General features: G+C 44.2%; 1 protein-coding gene across 14 annotated transcripts in view; it reads right to left on the bottom strand.

Annotated features, from left to right (window-relative positions):
* Positions 1-8119, bottom strand: part of TJAP1 (tight junction associated protein 1) — a 48227-nt gene extending 40108 nt beyond the window's left edge. For 6 of the 14 annotated variants that reach the window (XM_049892880.1, XM_049892809.1, XM_049892917.1 and 3 more), the window contains exons 1-2: positions 8024-8119; positions 7442-7595 (exon numbers count right to left, since the gene is read on the bottom strand). The gene's annotated coding sequence lies outside the window, so the exon portion shown is untranslated. Of the gene's footprint in view, positions 1-7441; positions 7596-7960 lie in introns of all 14 variants that reach the window. The other 8 variants (XM_049892840.1, XM_049892830.1, XM_049892871.1 and 5 more) reach the window with 8 other exon arrangements.
* Positions 8120-20687: the final 12568 nt, after the last annotated feature.

Raw genomic sequence — 20687 nt, 5'->3', positions numbered from 1 at the left:
ATCAGCCTTTACCCTGTAATTCAATCATTTACTAAGCGTGACCTGATTCCAGAAAGTCTGAGGACTTCTATCAAAACACAAAGGTAGAGATAGGCGGAGATAACACGTTTCAGCATGCATGCTCACTGTAGCACAAATCAAGATAAGCACATTACCCTGGGACATGTGGCTCTTAAAACTTAATGCAGGGGAGCAGAGACTGGCAGATGCTGTTTGAGTCTCAAAATCACAAACAACCAGAAAAGTTCACCACAGAGTTGGGTCAGAATTCCCAGGGAAAGCCTAAGTCCTGAGCCCTTTATTTCCCTGAAATCTGGTTAGACACCAGGCAGGTGCCTACCCTAATAGCAGGGTGGAGAGTTATTTACAGAAGAAAAAAGATGGGTCTTGAGGGCAAGTTAAATAGACAGAACATGACTCAGAAGGAGGGGAAGAGTGAGTCTTACATACATAGCAAAGGAAAGCCAATCAAGCCCTGAGCACACCTCTGCCCCAAGGCTGCATGTGGGCCTTCTGCCTGGTTAAATTGGTAGATGTGAGCTGCACCAGGGCCTTCCTCAGACAACACAAGCTTCAGTACAAGCACATGTGTTTTCTACTTTCCTCCCCACAAACTGGGGCGAAGGAGCTGTTTAAAATGCCACCTATTTTCTTTTTATCTGTAGTTTGCTACTTGCTATTTTTAAAAGAAAGATGACATTGAGACTGTCTATGAATCTTACACTAAGGCTATTTCAACTGCTCATGTTGGTGATCAAAATGAGAAATGAGTCTTATACTTCTACATTAACACACGCACAACCCTTTAAGGCATATTTAGAGTAGATCCTAATGACACTCTGTTACTCAGCCTAGGACCAAGGTCCTGGAAAGGGCAGTCACCAAGCTGAATGAAGAGCGAGCCCAGATTTGGATAACTTGACCCAGCAGGGTTCCCTCACCACAGTCCCTGCACCAGTTATTACTTCTGAGAGGAAGAAGAGTGCTGTGGTTAAGAGCTTAATAGCCAGCTCCTAAAAAATTTTAAAAGTAACCTAAAAGAACTTTATTACAAGGAAATAAAAGTATATATTTAACCATGACAAACAAACATCAACCTGGATAGGGTAAAAAATACAAGAGATACAAATTGTCACTTGGCATATTAAAACTACCAATTAAAAAAAAAAAAAGGCTCAAATGCAAAAGTCAGATTGCTTGGGTTCAGATCCCAGCTACTAGCTGGGTAACCTTGGGCAAATTTTTAAACTCCTGTGCACCTCCATTTTCCCATCTGTAAAATGGGTAGAACAACAGTATCTACTTCCTAGAGTTGTTACAAAAAGTAAATTAGTTAATACATGCAAAGCACTTGCAACAGTGCCAGGCAATTAAAATGTGCTCAGTAAGCACTAAATCAGTTGCCTTCAAGTCTGAGGCAATTCCAACTCATGGTGACCCCGTGTGTTTCAAAGTAGAACTGCACTCCATAGCATTTGCAGTGGCTGTGATCTTTCGGAAGTAGACTGCCAGGACTTTCTTCCAAGGCACCTCTGGGTGGATTCAAACTGCCAACCTTTCCGTCAGTAGGTGAGCATTTAGCCGCTTGTGCCTTCCCAGTAAGCAGTTGTTGTTGTTAGGAGCCGCTGAGTCAGTTTCAACTCATAGTGACCCTACACACAACACAATCAAACACTGCGCAGCCTGCACCATCCTAACAATCGTTGCTATGTTCGAGCATCAATCCATCTCCTTGGGGGTCTTCGTCTTTTTCACTGACCCTCTACTTTACTAAGCATGATATCCTTCTCCAGGGACTGGTCCCTCCCGATAACATGTCCAAAGTAAGTGAGATGAAGTCTCGCCACCCTTGCTTCCAAGGAATATTCTGGCTGTACTTCTTCCAAGATAGATTTGTTTGTTCTTCTGGCAGTCCATGGTATATTCAGTGTTCTTCTCCAACACCGTAATTCAAAGGCATCAATTCTTCAGTCTTCCTTATTCATTGTCCAGCTTTTGCATGCACATGAGTCAACTGAAAGCACTAGCTATTATTATTATCGATCAACTTTAAAGAAGACAGTTCTGTAATCTCACAGCTTCAAACAAGAAATTGCTGGCATTTGTCTGGGGTCTTAAACACTAGCAAGCGGCCACCTAAGATGCATCAATTGGTCTCAACCCACCTGGAGCAAAGGAGAATGAAGAACACCAAAGACAGAAGGTAATTATGAGCCCAAGAGGCAGAAAGGGCCACATAAACCAGAGACTACATCAGCCTGAGACCAGAAGAACTAGATGGTGCCCGGCTACAACCGGTGACTGCCCTGACAGGGAACACAACAGAGAACCCCTGAGGGAGCAGGAGTGCAGTAGGATGCAGACACCAAATTCTCATAAAAAAACCAGACTTAATGATCTGACTGAGACTAGAAGGACCCCAGAGGTCATGGTCCCCAGACCTTCTGTTAGCCCAAGATAGGAACCATTCCCAAAGCCAACTCTTCAGACAGAGATTAGACTGCACTATGGGATAGAAAATGATACTGGTGAAGAGTGCGTTCCTTGGATCAAGTAGACACATGAGACTACGTGGGCAGCTTCTGTCTGGAGGGGAGATGTGAATGCCGAGGGGGATAGATGCTAGCTGAATGGACACGGAAATACAGGACAGAGAAAAGGAGCATGCTGTCTCATTAGAGGGCAAGCACTAGGCATATATACCAAGGCGTGTATAAGTTTTTATATGAGACTGACTTGTTTTGTAAACTTGCACTTAAAGCACAATAAAAATTAAAAAAAAAAAAGAGGGGTCCAAGGTGGCAGTACAGCCAGACGCTTCCAGTGATCCCTCTTAGAACAAAGACCCAAAAAAACAAATGAAACAATTACATTTATGATAAGCTAGGAGCCCTGAACATCAAAGGCAAAATCAGAAGACAGACTGACTGGCAGGCGGAGGGAGAGACGGTTCAGAAGCGGAGAGAAGTTACTGGGCCTGAATCGCTGGAATCCCTCAGGCACCATTCCCAGGAGCGGCTGCGATGGGCTAGCCGGTAGTAGCGTTTGGCCACAGTTTCCTCAGGGAGAAGCAGCCGCACAGCCTACTCAACCTCCGGAACCAGAGAGGAACGGCACTCTCGGCAAAAGCTAAGTACTTTGAGTATATTTTACTGCACCCCCCCCACCCCAGCCCTGAAGCCAGCTTCAGTGGCTGTTGATTTCCCTGGGCCTGAGATAGGCCCTGTTGAGCACCCTGAGCCATCCTCCTGACCTTAGAGTAGGAATAAATTCACAATTGGGGGAAAAGAGAATTTGCTAGCTCCACTAACCAGGGGAGCTCAGGACAGAAGCGGCTCTTGCCCAGGCATAAACGGTCTGTGGTCTTTGAATACCTTTTGCCCCAGCATGGACCTGTGTGGGCCTATTTCAGGAGAATAGGCCCTTGTTGGCAGACCACAACTGTTTCAGCTATGCGGTGGAGAGGTGGGTATTTGATATTTGACACCGCTTTGCCTATTAAACAGGGTCCTCACCTACCCACATCAGGGGCCTAAGGACTGGTGGCTTCACCTAGGTCACCGAGCCACCTGTGACAGGGTTCCAAGGATAACTGGTACCTCCCAGTCCTTACAACCAAAAGCACTGGGTGCCCATGGTCCAACTGCAGAATACACTCTAGGGAACAGGGACACACTTCCCTCACAGACACTCGGGGGACGGCTGTCAGCCCCCTGCCTTGTTCAGAGAGTGACCCCCTGCTGCAACCAGATACCGGTACCTACACCAATCACCCCTGCTCCCCTAAGACTGTGGGACAGAGCCTGTACCACACACTTGATGACCAGCTACCTGGACACCTGAGCTGAATTCATACAAGAAAAGTGAATGGGCTCCTAGACTGATATACCTGATAACAGCACTAGCCATCTGGTGACACCATATCAGAGTTTCAAAGGAGAAAATAATCAAGCTAGCTCACTCAAGCAACCCATTTGGGCATATCAAAACAAAACAAAGCAAGAACCTAGGATGCAGTAAGCAAACATAAAATAAATTAATACAATAACTTGTAGATGGCTCGGAGACAATAGTCAATATCAAGTCACATAAGGAAACAGACCATGATCACCTTAACAAGCTCTCAAAACAAAGAATCGATGAATCTTCTGGATAAAGGTCCCTTCCTGGAATTGCCAGATGCAGCATTCAAAAGATTAATATACAGAACTCTTCAAGACATCAGGAACGAGATTAGGAAGGAGGTCAGGCAATAAGCAGAACAAGCCAAGGAACACAAAAAGTAGTTGAAGAAATTAAAAAGGTTATTCATGAACATAATGAAAAATTTAATAAGCTGCAAGAATCCATGGAGACAACAATCAGAAATTCAGAAGATTAACAATAAAATTACAGAACTGGACAACTTAATAGAAAGTCAGTGGAGCAGAATTGAGCAAGTGGAGGGCAGAATTGGTGAGCTTGAAGATAAGGCACTTGGCACAAATATATCTGAAGAAAAATCAGATAGAAGAATTTAAAAAATGAAGAAAACTTAAGAATCACGTGGGACTCTACCAAGAGAAATAACCTACAACTGACTGGAGTGCCAGGACAGTGAAGGATAACAGAAAATACAGAAAGAATTCTTCAAGATTTGTTGGCAGAAAACTTCCTTGATATTGTGAAAGATGAGAAGATATCTACCCAAGATGCTCACTGAACTCCACATAAGGTAGATTTTAAAAGAAAGTCACCAAGACATAATCCAACTTGCCAAAACCAAAGAGAATTTAAAGAGCAGCTAGGGATAAACAAAAAGTCACCTACAAAGGACAGTCAACAAGAATAAATTCAGACTACTTGGCAGAAACCATGCAGGCAAGAAGGCAATGGGATGACTTATATAAAGCACCGAAGGAAAAAAACTGCTGGCCAAGAATCCAGGAAAGCTGCCTCTCAAATATGAAGGTGAAATTGGGACATTTCCAGATAAACAGAAATTTAGGGAACTCGTAAAAACCAAACCAAAACTAAAAGAAATACTAAAGGGAGTTCTTTGGTTAGAAGATCAATAATACCAGGTATCAACCCAAGGCTAGAACACTGGACAGAGCAATCAGATGTTAACCCAGGCAGGGAAATCACAAAAATAAATGAAGATAAAAAAATAATAATAAATTGCTGGCATTTTAACATCACTTTAAATAGCTTAGGAGCCCTGGTGGTGAGTGGTTAAAGCACTCGACTGCTAACCAAAAGGTCGGCAGTTAAAACCCACCAGCTACTCTATGGGAGAAAGATGTGGCAGTCTGCTTCTGTAAAGATTTACAGCCTTGGAAACCCTATGGGGCAGTTCTACTCTGTCCTAGAGAGTTGCAAGGAGTTGGAATTAACTGGAGACGGTGGTTTTTGGTTGAATAGCTTAGTGAAGACATTCCCACTAAAATTCAAAAAAGCTGTGCCTCATCTCTACTGATAGTGGATCCTAACATCTTTTTTTTTTTTTTTTTTAACATCAGGCTAGGAGTCCTTCGTTGGTACAGTGAAGTACTAAACTACTAACCAAAAGGTTGGCAGTTTTAATCCACCCAGAGGTACCTTGGAAGACAGGCCTGGTGATATGCTTCCAAAAGGTCACAGCTTTGAAAACCCGATACAGCAATTCTACTGGAGTCACCATGAGTAGGAATCTACTCAACAGTGAGTAACAACAACAGGTTAACAGCCCAAACCAGTACCATGTCCTCCATAGACACAAGGTTCACTCATGAAGCAGAAATCAGTGGTGAGATCTGACTAACAAAATGACAATACTTATTGAGTGCTGGACAATGTGCTAAGCACTTTAATGTATTTTTATTCAACCCTCACAAAAAGCCTATGAGATAGATACTCATCATCCCCACTTGAATGATGAGAAAGTTGAGTCAGAGTGCATAAACAACTTCTAAAGGTAGGAGAGCTACAAACAGCAAAGCCAGGATTTGAACTAGGCAGTCTGGCTCCGGAGTCAGCGCTACTAACTACTATGTGCACTCACCACACTGTCCTTGCTGGCTGCAGTTTCCAAGGGGACAACCACAGAAAGAGAAGATTCCCAATCGTCTAGCAATGGAGTCACAGCTAATTTGCATATGCTCTTCAGATACCTAAAGATACTGATGCTGGTCTAGTAACAGTGAATTGGGTTGGTCTGTCTGGAGTAAGCCTTTTATTGGGGGGAACACGGGATGATTAGTGAGGAGTCCTTGATGAAACCAGACCTCCCAGTCCAATCACGCAGCAGATGCTGCTCCTTAAACAGGCTTCAGTAACAAGCCGCTCCCAACTCTGGCTTAGGCATAACCCCAGGGCACCAAAGGAAACGAGGACCACATTCATTCCACTCTCTGGCTCCAACCCCCTTCCCTTTTCTCCAACCCTAAGTCCACTATCTCTCAGGCCATGCTTGGTTTGGCTAGTGAAACTTTTTGTTTGTTTTGTTTTTTAATGTAGTGATGGGGACAATTCAAGGAAAAGAAGAAAGCTACCAGAAGAGGAAACAGCAAGTCCCACATCTTTTCCTTCTATTACCTCACTGGTCTAGACTGTAAGGCAGATTTGGCTGGCTCTCAAATATCAGGAATCTCAGGGCACAGGGAGTGATGGGATAAACATTCCCAGAGCTTCACACCAGTCAGTGTGACCTCTTACCATGAGCTGATCTGCATTTCTCTCCTCAATCCCAACTTGCCCTTCCCCTCCTGACCCCTCCTTCCCATCTCCAACAAATCCACAACCCCCGAGAAACACTAATGAGCCCCTCTTATCAGAAAAAAAGAGCAAATGAAGTAGACGAGCAGCAAAAATGAGTAATTCAGAAATTAGTGATACCAGGTATCTAAATGGTCAGTGGGCACCATCAGAAATTTGCTTTCTCATGACTCCCCACCATCTGTCACCCACCAACATCCACTTCCAGGCAGGATGCCAAAATGAAGATGTGATAGAGATCCAAGGGGATACAATGAGCAGGTAGGAAACTGCTTATGACAGGGATGTGTTAAAATACTTTCAGCATACAGTTTTGAAAACAGTGATGAAGGCTGCACAATATTGTGAATGTTAACGCCACTAAATTATACATTTAAAAATGGTTAAAATGGCAATTTTTATGTTATACATACTTTTTTTTTTTACCACAGTAATATTTAAAAAATACAGTTTCAGTCTGATCTCTAGACCCTTGCCCATGTTCGATTACACACATGAAGGCACACAAGACTTAATTCTATACCCGCCTCTCAAAAATCAGCCTGGAATCTAAGCAGAACACTAACTTAGGGACCAAAACAAAGGACAACCTCTATAGAAGAGTGTCCCTCTCAGATTAAATGATTCTCAGCATCACTCCACAGTCCACGCATCCTGCTCCCAGGGAGCATGCCAGCCAGAAACCTGTCACTGGAGGCCACCTTACCCGCTCTGGGGATAGGCTGGGGCAAGTCGCTACCTCTTCTTCTTCCCAAGCAGGCACTTTGGTTTTGTCCAGACCCTGGGTCCCTGAGTCTTCAGCTGAAATTGGGGCAGACGTTGCTGCCTAAGATAGGAGCTGTGGAAAGGCTGATCTAAGCCTGGAAGAGGGCATTTGACTAGCTTTAGTTCCCTCCTTAGCAGGCCTGCCCAACATCCTCCAGGTCGCTCTTCCTAGCCTTTCCCCCAATCCCCCTCGACGGGAAAAACACCTTCCCCTCCCACCGGCCCGGTGCAATCGGGCCTCGGCTTCACGCTGAAGGATTTCCCTCCTGCCAGGCTCCAGGTTCTTTACTCTCGGTTAAGAAATTCCCCTCCAATTTGTGACTCTGCTTCTCCAGGACGTGCACAACACCTACTACTAGTTCCCTCCACCCCCAGTCTGCCACGGGATCCCAGGCCCCCTCCCCTCCCTTTTTTTCTCTCTGCCTCCAACCCCTCCACGATTCCATTTCCTCTTCCCAACCTCGGAACTTGTCCGTCCTCCGCCCCTACTGCGTGCTAGGGTCTCCACAATCCCAACTCTAACCTCCCGGCCCGACTACTCCAAGCCCTCAACAAACTTTCCACAGCCTCCCGCCGCCTTCAGGCCGCCATCTTGCCGCGGGGCAGGCCGGGTAGCGGCCGGGGCCGCGGGAATCCCCACGCTCTGGGCGCTGCGCGTCATCAGGGGGCGGGGCCATGGGGCGGGGCCTCGGGCTCGGTCACTGGAGCACCGGGAGAGGGGAAAAATGGGAATTTTCGAAGAGCCCCGGGAGAATGAAGGAGGTGTCAGAAGTGGGCAATAGCAGAAAGGGGAAAAAGACTGTGGCACTCAATACGTGTTGGCGCTCAGTAAGTATCTGTTGACTTAAATTGAACATGAGATGAAGGCGAATTAAAAAAAAATAGAGAAACACCGCAAAAATACAGTGGGAGAGTTGTGGCACTACCTGGGTAAAGGCTTTCAAAGGTTGCCCATCACCCAAAAGATAAAATCTGAGATTCTCAGCATGGCGCACGGAAGCCGGTATGACCCAGCCTCTTCCACCTTCACCGACCTCATTTTCCACCTCTCCCCCGTAATTCAAATTCCCAAATTGTCCTGTGTTTCCAGCGCATTAGGCCTTAAGATGTGCAGCGCCTCTCCTCACCGTGCATGATCGATCCTACTTCTCCTTCAGCCCACAGTTCAAATATCACCTCCTCCGAAAAGCCTTCCCCCAATCCCCAGGTAAATTTGGTGCTCCTTGTGGTTAAGAGCCTGACAGTTAACCAAAAGGTCAGCAGTTCGAATTCACCAGGCACTCCTTGGAAACCCTGGGGGGGGGGGCAGTTCTGCTCTGTCCTATAAGGTCGTTATGAGTCGGAATTGACTTGATGGCAACGGCTTTGTTTTTTGGGGTTTTTTATTGTAGTTATCCTGTTGCTGTAATTATTTATTTACATAATGCATTTCTCTCTAGGCTTCTGCTCCTTCAGGGCAAAAACGATGTCTGATTGCATCTTCATATTCCCTAGCAGGTGCCTGCAGCACAGTTAGTGCTCAGCTTACTTAATGAATAAATAGTATGGCAGCCTCCAGAACACTAAACATACTTCTGCCTCTGGGCCATTACTTTTGCTTTTCTCTGAATGCGCAGTGCTCTTCCTCTGGATATTCACTGCCGTTCAAGTCTCTGCTCAAATGTCACTACCTCAGAGAGGCCCTCCTGGCCTATCTAAAACAGCATCCTCAGTCACTCTCCCATACCCTGCTTTCATGTTTCCTCTCATAGCACTTATCCTTATCTGACATTTTGTTCAATATTTCTGTTCCTTGACCATCTCCCCCACTACAATGCAAACTTCAGAGGTCTGGGACTTTATCTCATTCATCACTATATCCCTAGTGTCTAGAACAATGCCCAGCGTAATAGGCGCTCAATTAATGTTTACAGGATGAATAAATGACATGGAGGTGAGTGTTAGAGGGATTTTGTAATATAGTGGTGGTGCTGAGTGAGAATACTGCAAAATAGAGAAATGCATAGATGGAAGTTATAGTCCTCAAGGCCAGACTTGGCCCTATCAGGAATAACAGCAAAGACAAACTCCAGGACCAGCAAAGGAGGGAATGGAATGAAACCCAGGTGGAACTCTGGAGCTTGATCATCAGGGAGCAGAGTCCTCCCCAAAGCCCTAGGACAGCAAGAAGGCCAAGTAGAGAAACAGGGTGGGCTGGAGGTCAAGGAGCTTACTCAGACCCAAAGACAATATTCACCCAAGCCCAGGCTTCTCCTGACCAGATGGTTCCGGAGAAGCCTCAGCATCTGTCCCTCTATAAATTATACAGTGCACCCTCTTGCCTCTCCTCTCTGGTGACAGCCGGAAGAATCGTTCAGGAATTCCATCTGCTGCCCTTGTCCTTCTCCCCTCCACAGTTCATCAGCATTTCACAGCCGAGAGGTATCCCATTTCCCTGGGCTTAGGGATGGGAGCGAGGCCAGTCTCTTGGTGGGGCTGACCTCAGATATCCACCCCCATCAACACACACAAATAAAACCTCACCAGTGGCTCCCAGATCCTAGGGAGGGTCAGCCATCTTTATCTCCAATTCTGCCCATGCTTTTCTATCCCATACATGTTTTTAAAAAATTAACCTAGTAAAATTACAATAAATGAATTAATCATATAGGTTCTTGCAGAGCTTAAAATAACAACTCCCTATCGTTATGCATCTCCACATTGTTCCCCTTAAACTGCCCATGTTGTTGCTGTTAGGTTGCATCCAGTCAGTTCTGACTCATAGTGACTATGTACCACAGAATGAAACACTGCCTAGTCCTGTGCCATCTTCACGATCATTGCTATGTTTGAGCTCATTGTTGTAGCCACTGTTCAATCCATCTCTTGAGGGTCTTCCTCTTTTTGGATGACCCTCTACTTTACGAAGCATGATGTCCTTCTTCAGGGACTGGTCCCTTTTGATAACACGTCCAAAGTAGCTGGGATGAAGTCTCATCATCCTCGCTTCTAAGGAGCATTCTGGCTATACTTCTTTCAAGACAGATTTGTTTGTTCTTCTGGAAGTCCATAGTATATTCATATTCTTCACCAACACCATAATTTCAAAGGTCCCAATTCTTCTTTGGTCTTCCTTATTCATTGTCCAGCTTTCACATGCACATGAGGCGATTGAAAATACCATAGCTTGAATCCAGGAGTACCTTAGCCCTCAAAGTGATATCTTTGCTTTTTAACGCTTTCAAGAGGTCTTTTTCAGTGGATTTGCCCAATGCAATCTGTCATTTGATTTCTTGACTGCTGCTTCCGTGGGCGTTGATTGTGGTGTTGTTGTTAGGTGCCACAGAGTCAGTTCCAACTCATAGTGACCCTATGTACCACAGAATGAAACACTGCTGGGTCCTGCGCCACACTTGCAATCGTTATTAAGCTTTAGCCCATTCTTGCAGCCACTGTATCAATCCATCTCATTGAGGGTCTTCTTCTTTTCCGCTGACCCTGTACTTTACCAAGCATGATGTCCTTCTCCAGGGACTGATCCCTCCTGATAACATGTCCAAAGTATGTAAGACGCAGTCTCACCATCTTTGCTTCTCAGGAGCATTCTGGTTGTACTTCTTCCAAGCAGATTTGTTTGTTCTTTTGGAAGTCCATGGTATATTCAATATTCTTTGCCAACACCACAATTCTAAGGCGTCAATTCTTTTTTGCTCTTCCTTATTCATTGTCCAGCTTTTGCATGCATATGATGCGATTGAAAATATCCTGGCTTGGGTCAGGTGCACCTTAGTCTTCAAGGTGACATCTTTGCTTTTCAACACTTTAAAGAGATCCTTTGCAGCAGATTTGCCACATGCAATGCATCTTTTGATTTCTTGACTGCTACTTCCATGGGTGTTGATTGTGGATCCAAGTAAAATGAAATCCTTGACAACGTCAATCTTTTCTCCATTTATCATGATGTTGCTTATTGGTCCAGTTGTAAAGATTTTTGTTTTCTTTAGGTTGAGGTATAATCCATATTGAAGACTGTGGTCTTTGCTCTTCATTATGAAGTATTTCAAGTCCTCTTCCCTTTCAGAAAGCAAGGTTGTGTCATCTGCATATCATAGGTTGTTAATGAGTCTTCCACCAATCCTGTTGCCTCGTTCTTCTTCACATAGTCCAGCATCTTGTATTATTTGCTCAGCATAGAGACTGAATAAGCATGGTGAAAGACAAACAGATATATGCATAGCCATGTTCATTGCAGCACTGTTTCCAACAGCAAAAAGATGGAAAAGCAACCAAGATGCCCATCAATAGATGAATGGATAAATAAATTATGGTATATTCACACAATGGAATACTACACATCAATAAAGAACGATGATGAATCTGTGAAACATTTCATAACATGGAGGAATCTAGAAGGCATTATATTAAGTGAAATTAATCAGTTGCAAAAGGACAAATATTGTATGAGACCACTATCATAAGAATTCAAGAAATAGTTTAAACACAGAAAAAAATATTGTTGCGAGGGTGGGGAGGGAGAGAGGGAGAGGAGTGTTCACTGATTAGATAGCAGATAAGAACTATTTTAGGTGAAGGGAAGGGCAACATACAATGCAGGAGCACAGCTGGACTGAACCAAAAGCAAAGAAGTTTCCTGAGTAAACTGAACGCTTCGAAGGCCAGAGTGGCGGGGGCGGGGGCCTGGGGGTCTGGGGACCATGGTTTCAGGGGACATCTAGGTCAATTGGCATAATAAAAACTATTAAGAAAACATTCTGCATCCCAGTTTGGGGAGTGGCATCTGGGGTCTTGAACGCTAGGAAGCAGCCATCTAAGATGCATCAATTAGTCTCAGCCCACTTGGAGCAGGTGAGTGAAGAGCACCAAAGTTGCAAGGTAATTATGAGCCCAAGAGACAGAAAGGGCCGCATGGATCAGAATCTACATCAGCCTCACACCCGAAGAACTGGATGGTGCCCAGCTACAACCAATGACTGCCCTGACAGGGAACACAACAGAGAGGCCCTGAGGGAGCAGGAGAACAGTGGGAGGCAGAGCTCAAATTCTCATGCAAAGACTGGCCTGACTTAATGGTCTGACTGAGACTACAATGACCCCAGAAATCATGGTCCCCAGACCTTGTATTAGCCGAAGACTGGAACCATTCCCAAACCCATCTCTTCAGACAGGGATTGAACTGGACTATAAAATAGAAAATGATACTGGTGAGGTGTTTGCTTCTTGGATCAAATACAAGCATGAGACTATGTGGGCAGCTCCTGTCTGGAGGGGAGATGAGAAGCCAGAGGGAGACAGAACCTGGGCTGAATGGACACTGGGATTACAGGGTGGAGAGAGGGAGTGTGCCTTGTTATTAGGGGGAGAGCAACTAGGAGTACATAGCAAGGTGTGTATAAATTTTTGTATGAGGGACTGACTTGATTTGTGAGCTTTCACTTAAAGCACAATAAAAATAAAAAAAAATATGGTGAAAGGATACAATTCTGACACATACCTTTCTTGACTTTAAACCCCACAGTATCCCCTTGTTCTATCTGAACAACTACCTCTTGATCTACACACAGCTTCCTCATGAACACGATTAAGTGTTCTAGAATTCCCATTCTTCTCAATGTTATCCTTAATTTGTTATGATCTGCACAGTAGAATGCCTTTGCATAGTCTATAAAACACAGGTAAACATTCTTCTGGTATTCTCTACTTTCAGCCAGGATCCACCTGACATCAGTAATGATACCCCCCGTTCCAAGTCCTCTTCTGAGCACAGCCTGAATTTCTGACAGTTCCCTGTCGATATACTGCTGCAGCCGCTTTTGAATGATCTTCAGCAAAATTTTCCTTGCATGTGATATTAATGATACTGTTTAATAATTTCCCCCATTTGGTTGGATCACCTTTCTTGGGAATAGGCATAAATATGGATCTCTTCTAGTCGGATGGACGGGAAGCTGTCTTCCAAATTTCTTGGCATAGACAAGTGAGCACTTCCAGCGCTGCATCGGTTTGTTGAAACATCTCAACTGACATCCTGTCAATTTCTAGAGACTTGTTTTTCGCCAATGCTTTCAGTGCAGCTTAGACTTCTTCCTTCAGTACCATCAGTTCCTGATCATATGGTACCTCTTGAAATGGTTGAATGTCAACCAATTCTTTTTGGTATAATGATGCTGCATGTTCCTTCCATCTTCTTTTGATGCTTCCTGTGTTGTTTAATATTTTCCCCATAAATCCTTCACTATTGCAACCAGAGGTTTGAATTTTTTCTTCAGTGCTTTCAGCTTGAGAAATGCCGAGCGTGTTCTTCTGTTTTGGTTTTCTCTCTCCAGCTCTTTTCACATGTCATATAATACTCTACTTTGTCTTCTTGAGCCCCCTTTGAAATCTTCAGTTCTTTTACCTCATCATTTTTCCTTTTGCTTTAGCTGCTCAACGTTCAAGAGCAAGTTTCAGAGTCTCTTCTGACATTCATTTTGGTCTTTTCTTTCTTTCCTGTCTTTTTAATGACCTCTTGCTTTCTTCATGTGTGATATCCTTGATGTCATTCCACAGTTTCTCAGGTCTTTGTTCATTACTGTTCAGCGCATCAAATCTATTCTTGAGACAGTCTCTAAATTCAGGTGGGATATACTCAAGGTCTTACATTGGCTCTTGTGGACTTGTTCTAGTTTTCTTCAGCTTCAGCTTGAACTTGCATTTGAGCAATTGATGGCATGTTCCACAGTTGGCCCCTGGCCTTATTCTGACTGATGATATTGAGCTTTTCCATCGTCTCTTTCCATAGCTGTAGTCAATTTGATTCCTGTGTATTCCATCTGGTGAGGTCCACGTGTATAGCGGCCATTTATGTCAGTGAAAAAAGGTATTTGCAATGAAGAAGTCTTTGGTCTTACAAAATTATGTCATGAGATCTCTGGCATCTTTTCTATCACCAAGGCCATATTTTCCAACTACCAATTCTTCTTTATTTCCAACTTTCACATTGCAATCACCAGTATTATCAATGCAACCTGATTCCATGTTCGATCAATTTCAGACTGCAGAAGCTGTTAAAAATCATCAACTTCTTAATCTTTGGCTTTAGTGGTTGGTGCATAAATTTGAATAATAGTCCTATTAACTGCTCTTCCTTGTAGGCGTATGAATAGTATCCTATCACTGACAGGGTTGTACTTCAGGATAGATCTTGAAATGTTCTTTTTGATGATGAATGCAATGCCATTCCTCTTCAGGTTGTTGTCGTTCCCAGCATAGTAGACAATATGATTGTCCCATTCAGAATGGCCAATACCAGTCCATTTCAGCTCACCAATGCCTAGGATATCAATGTTTATGTGTTCCATTTCATTTTTGACTATTTCCAATTTTCCTAGATTCATATTTCATGCATTCCATGTTCCGATTATTAATAAATGTTTGCAGCTGTTTCTTCTCATTTTGAGTCATGCCACATCAGCAAATGAAGGTCCTGAAAGCTTGACTCCATCCACGTCTTTAAGGTTGACTCCAGTTTGAGGAGGCACCTCTTCCCCAGTCATCTTTTGAATGCCTTCCAACCTTGGGAGCTCATCTTCCGACACTATATCAGACAATGTTCGGCTGCTATTCATAAGGTATTCATTGGCTAATTCTTTTCAGAAGTAGACTGCCAGGTTCTTCTTCCTAGCCTGTCTTAGTCTGGAAGCTCAGCTGAAACCTGTTCGCCATGGGTGACATACTGGTATCTGAATGCTGGTGGCATAGCTTCCAGCACCACAGCAACACGCAAACTCCCACAGTATGACGAACTAAGAGACACGTGGAGGTAACTGTGGATCCAAGTAAAATGAAATCCTTGACAACTTCAGTATTTTCTTTGTGTATTATGATGTTGCTTATTGGTCCAGTTGTGAGGATTTTTGGTTTCTTCATGTTGAAGTGTAATCCATACTGAAGGCTATAGTATTTGATCTTCATCAGTAAGTGCTTCAAGTCCTCTTTGCCTTCAGCAAGGAAGGTTGTGTCATCTGCACATTGCAGGTTGTTAATGAGTCTTCCTCCAATCCTGATGCCACATTCTTTTTCATGTAGTCCAGCTTCTCGAATTATTGCCCAGCATACAGAGTGAATAAGTATGGTGAAAGGATACAACCCTGATGCACACCTTTCCTGATTTTAAACACACAGCATCCCCTCATTCTGTTCGAATGACTGCCTCTTGGTCTATGTACAGATTCCACATGTGTACAATTACATAAGCACACTTAAGTGTTCTGAAATTCCCATTCTTTCCAATGTTACCCGTAATTTGTTATGATCTACACAGTTGAATGCCTTTACATATTCAATAAAACACAGGTAAATATCTTTCTGGTATTCTCTGCTTTCAATCAAGATTGACCTGACATCAGCAATGGTATCCCTCTTTCCATGTCCTCTTCTGAATCGCCTTGAATTTCTGGCAGTTCCAGTCGATGTGTTGCTGCAACTGTTTTTGAATTATCTTCAGCAAAATTTTACTTGCATGTGATGTTAATGATATTGTTTGATAATTTCTGCATTCCGTTGGATCATCTTTCTTTGGAATGGACACAAATATGAATCTCTTCCAGTGAGTTGGCCAAATTTCTTGACATAGATATGTGAGCACTTCCACCATTGCATCTGTTTGTTGAAACATCTCAATTGGTATTCCATAAATTCCTGGAGCCCTGTTTTGTGCCAATGCCTTTGGTGCAGTTTCAACTTCTTCCTTCAGTACCGTTGGTTCTTGATTATATGCTACCTCCTAAAGTGGTTGGACATCAACCAATTCCTTTTAGTACAGTGACTGTGTATTCCTTCCATCTTCTTTTGATGCTTCCTGCATCGTTCAATATTTTGCCCATAGAAGCCTTCAATATTTCAACTTGAGGCTTGATTTTTTTCTTCAGTTCTTTAAGCTTGAGAAGCACCAACCGTGTTCTTCACTTTTGGTTTTCTAACTCCAGCTAGAAGGGCCTTAGTCCATATGTAGCCTTATTAGTTGCAATTGACATTCTACTGATAGTTTGAAGCCAGAAGGCTGCCTAGATTCTTATTTTTGACTCTGATTAGACATGCTGAATCCTATTTACATGGTTATTATGACAGTGATTTTAAAACTTCAAGAGGGCAGGTAATAGCTTAGTCTATTTCCCTAGATTTAAGTTATACACATCCCCTAATTCTTCTGTATCTTTGTAAAAGTCGACAGATGCTGCCCTGGTAGATAAAATTTTGTTATATGTAAATTTATTTCTCCCAACAGGGTGTTCAATTTGATGAACGCTAAGAAATGTAATTTTAAAGATCTTGAAACTTGATGGAATCTTGCATTCTTTCATTCTTAAAACCATTTAGCTTTTAAAAGATACTTAAAATGTATACCTCATATATATTTATATGATACCAAGTCTTGTTCCTGTTGGGGTCTAACCTCTCCTAACTCCCTGAGCACAGAGTTTGTCTTCCTCTGCCGCCCCCAGACTTTGGGCTTCCTAAGGAGAGGGTCTTTCCCTCCCCACACTCCCCTGACTGCAACTTTGAGTCATGGGGAAGCTCAGAAAGTGCAGAAGAAACAGCCTACCCCCCTCTTCTGGACTGCACTGGAACTGGCTGACTAGGCCCTGCTTCACTCTGAGCCAGTATGGTCTGCATAGCTCTATAGTCACCAGTCTCTTTGCTGTATTAGGAGAGCTTCTCTTTATCCCAGGTCAGCACTTGACCTTGACCTTTAATGTATGTGCTCAATTGTCCATACCCCCCCCAAAAAAACTCAGTGCTGTCCAGTCGATTCCAACTCATAGCGACCCTATAGGACAGAGTAGAACTGCCCCGTAGAGTTTCCAAGGAGTGCCTGGCAGATTCAAACTACTGACTTCTTGGTTAGCAGCCATAGCACTTAACAACTACTCCACGGGGGTTTCCCAATTATCCATAGACTGAGCTATTGTCTACATGAAAGGTCAAGAGAGGAGATCCAGGTTCCAGAAGTTCACATAAATCTCCATTATGGCTCCTTTAGCATCTGCTGGAGGTGCCGGAGCGTGACCCACCTCTGTTTTTGATGCCTCACCCACCCTCTGGCAGTCCTGGGAGGTGCCGGGGTGAGAGGGGCTTCATAATGTGTGAAGATTTTGGTACTGCTGAGCTTTGCACTTAGAGTTCTGGTTATGGAGTGAAACTCTTGCCCTTCCAGACCCGTGTACATATGACCGCACATCCTCATGGCTCTAAATGAATATGTTCCCCATCTTCTCATTCTGGACACCAGCTATATGACTGCACGTTTGGCCCATTAGAGGACAAACACTCCCCCTCAGCCACTGCTCAATTCACCCCAAGCCCCCAATCAGCATCTACCCTAGCCTAGCTGTCTATCTTGCCTGAGCAGAGTTTTCAGATATATCCAGGTACTCTAGGCATAACTTTTTTTTTTTCTAGGCATGGGATCCAGGGCCTGAGACTTGGCACTAAAATCCCTAATGCACAATATGCTATGCTATGCTAAGACACACACACACACACACACACACACACAAAGTCAAATATAACCAAAAGGTGGGAACAATGGCTGGGTTTAGTTTCAGCCCTGGAGCAGCTGGCTCCAACTCCTGCTGTAAGGTAAGGGTAAAGAAGGAGGACAGGAAATGGCTAGAAGGAGAGAACTTTTGTTTCAGGACCCAAAGGCTTCTACACTGGCAGAAAGCCCCAGTGAAGGGTGAACTCATTGGACATGCCTGACTCCTCATGCCACTAGGCTCTTCCTACCCAGGGCCTCCACTTGTTGGACTGGCCAGGACTGACTTGGAAAGGCAGTGGCATGACAAAACAGGCAGGTAGATGACGGCGCCTTACCAGGTGAGGACAAGGACAGGTCTGCGTGCTCTGGGCCTTCATAACATCCAGAATCCATACCTGCATCTGGCCCCCCGATTTCCTTGGAGTGTGTGTGGGCGAGTGAGTGTATCTGCCAGGCTAGATTGTAAGCTGCTTGAGGTCAGGGCCCAGATATTTTTTCTCATTTATACATTAATTCATTCACTGATTGAACTAATGCTCATTGAGCAACCGGCACTGTTTTGGGATTGCCTCCCCACTCCTAACCACAGCGTCTACTATTGTGCTGGGCTCCAGCAGTGAGGACGAAAAATATTTGTGGGTGGGTGCATAAATGAATGACTCACTTTGCTCCCTGCTCCTTGTTCTTTTGTCTCTGCACCCTAATTTGGTTTTGGTTTGCCAAAACTTTTTGGTTAAAAAAAAGAGGCTAGGGAGAGAGGAGAGGAACTTGAGAATCCTCCCTAAAGGTGATGAGAGATGAATCCATGCAGCTGAGGGGCCTGGAGGAGGGGTTTACTGGCAGATATTCAGAAAATGAATGTGCAGGAAAGTGGGGATTCCTAAGAGTTGGGACTAGAGTGTTCTAGAAAAGGACAGTTACTGTTCAGGTCTAAGATCAAAGTCAGAAATGAGCCTCCTGTGTTTAGTAGCTCCTCCCCCCCAAAAAAGGCCACCATTAAGGCAGGTTTAGGAGGACCCTAAAGTCATCAGACTGTCAGCCCATCTTTGATCCCAAAGATCTCCAAAGACAGTCACTAAGTTGTACCATGAAGCAGAAATGAAAGCCAAGGGTGATTAGTATCAGCTTGGGAGCTCTCAGAATCCCTGGGTGGTACAAATGATTAACGCACTCTGCAGCTAACTGAAAGATTGGAGGTTTGAATCTACCCAGAAGTGCCTCAGAAGAAAGGCCTGGTGATCTACAGCAGAAATTTCACCCATTGAAAACCCTGTGGAGCACAGCTCTACTCTGACACACATGGAATCGCCATGAGTTAGAGCTGACTCAACAGCAAAAGGGGGCAAGGAGGGCTTTCCCCACCCAGACTTTACCAGTCACTTTTCCCAAGGATCTTTGGAGCCCTGGTGGCACAGTGGTTAAGAGCTTGGTGTGGTGAGGAAGGTATCAACAGGGGCTGGGACGGTGGGAGAGAATGAACCCAGGGCCATGGGAAGGAGGACTGGACAAGATTTGGTGACCAGCTGGAATAAGGGAATAGAGGAGAGAGAATAGTCAAGGATGGCTTTAAGGTTTTAAGCCTCAGTAACCCAGAGAAAGATGGGTCTCTGCCAGAGATAGGTGATTGGGAGGGGGTGTTCTTGAAAATCGAGGAAGTAAAACAAACCGTCTTTCCTAGATGATCTCTAAACAGAGGAGGGTATGTGTATTAGAAACAGTTTTGCAGAGATAGGAGCCTGATCTAAATGATGGCTTTTACATCAGGGGGCTTCTATCCCTAGTAGTGGATGGATTTTCAAAGATACCGGAACAGAAACAGTTGCTAAGAGACAAGTCACAGCACAGCCTAAAATAGCCCACTTCAGCTTCCCATCATTGCTCTTGTCCCCAAGGCTCTTTCCTCCCAGGGCACGAAATGGACTTTACCAGGGATCCCCCAGTGCCTCGGTAACCACTCATCTCAGCCCCGACTTTCTCAGCTCATATGCATATCCCTACACTTTTACATACACTGTCTCATTCTATCCTGACAGCAATGCTGTTAGAGACTAGAGCCATTACTATTCTCCCTATTTACAAATGAGGAAACAGGCCTAAAAAGGTTATGAGACTTGCCCGTGTCTTAGTTACCTAGTGCTGCTGTAAAAGAAATACCACAACAGGGTGGCTTTAACAAACAGAAATTTATATCCTCACAGTTCAGGAGGCTTGAAATCTGAATTCAGGGCACTGACTATAGGGGAGAGCTTTCTCTCTCTGTCAGCTCTTGGGGGAGGTCCTTGTCTCTTTTCAGCTTCTGTTCCTTGGCAGTCTTCATGTGGCCTGGCATCCATCTACCCCCATCTGTGGTTCCTTGCTTCTGTGCCCAATCTAAAAGTCTCAAAAGTCGTCGGTTTAAGACACACCCTATGGTCTCATTAACATAAGAAAGAAAACCCTATTCCCATATAGGATTACACCCACATATATAGGGGTTTGGAAACCCTGGTGGCGTAGAGGTTAAGTCCTACAGCTACTAACCAAAGGGTTGGAAGTTCGAATCCACCAGGTGCTCCCTGGAAACTCTATGGGGCAGTTCTGCTCTGACCTATAGGGTCGCTATAAGTTGGAATTGACTCAAAGGCACTGGGTTTGGGTTTTGGTATATAGGGGTTAGGTTTCCAGCACATAT

This window comes from Elephas maximus, chromosome 1 (assembly GCF_024166365.1).
Source record: "Elephas maximus indicus isolate mEleMax1 chromosome 1, mEleMax1 primary haplotype, whole genome shotgun sequence".
Lineage (NCBI taxonomy): Eukaryota > Metazoa > Chordata > Mammalia > Proboscidea > Elephantidae > Elephas > Elephas maximus.
Note: the sequence above shows the minus strand (reverse complement) of the source record. Positions and strands in the feature narration are given on the sequence as shown.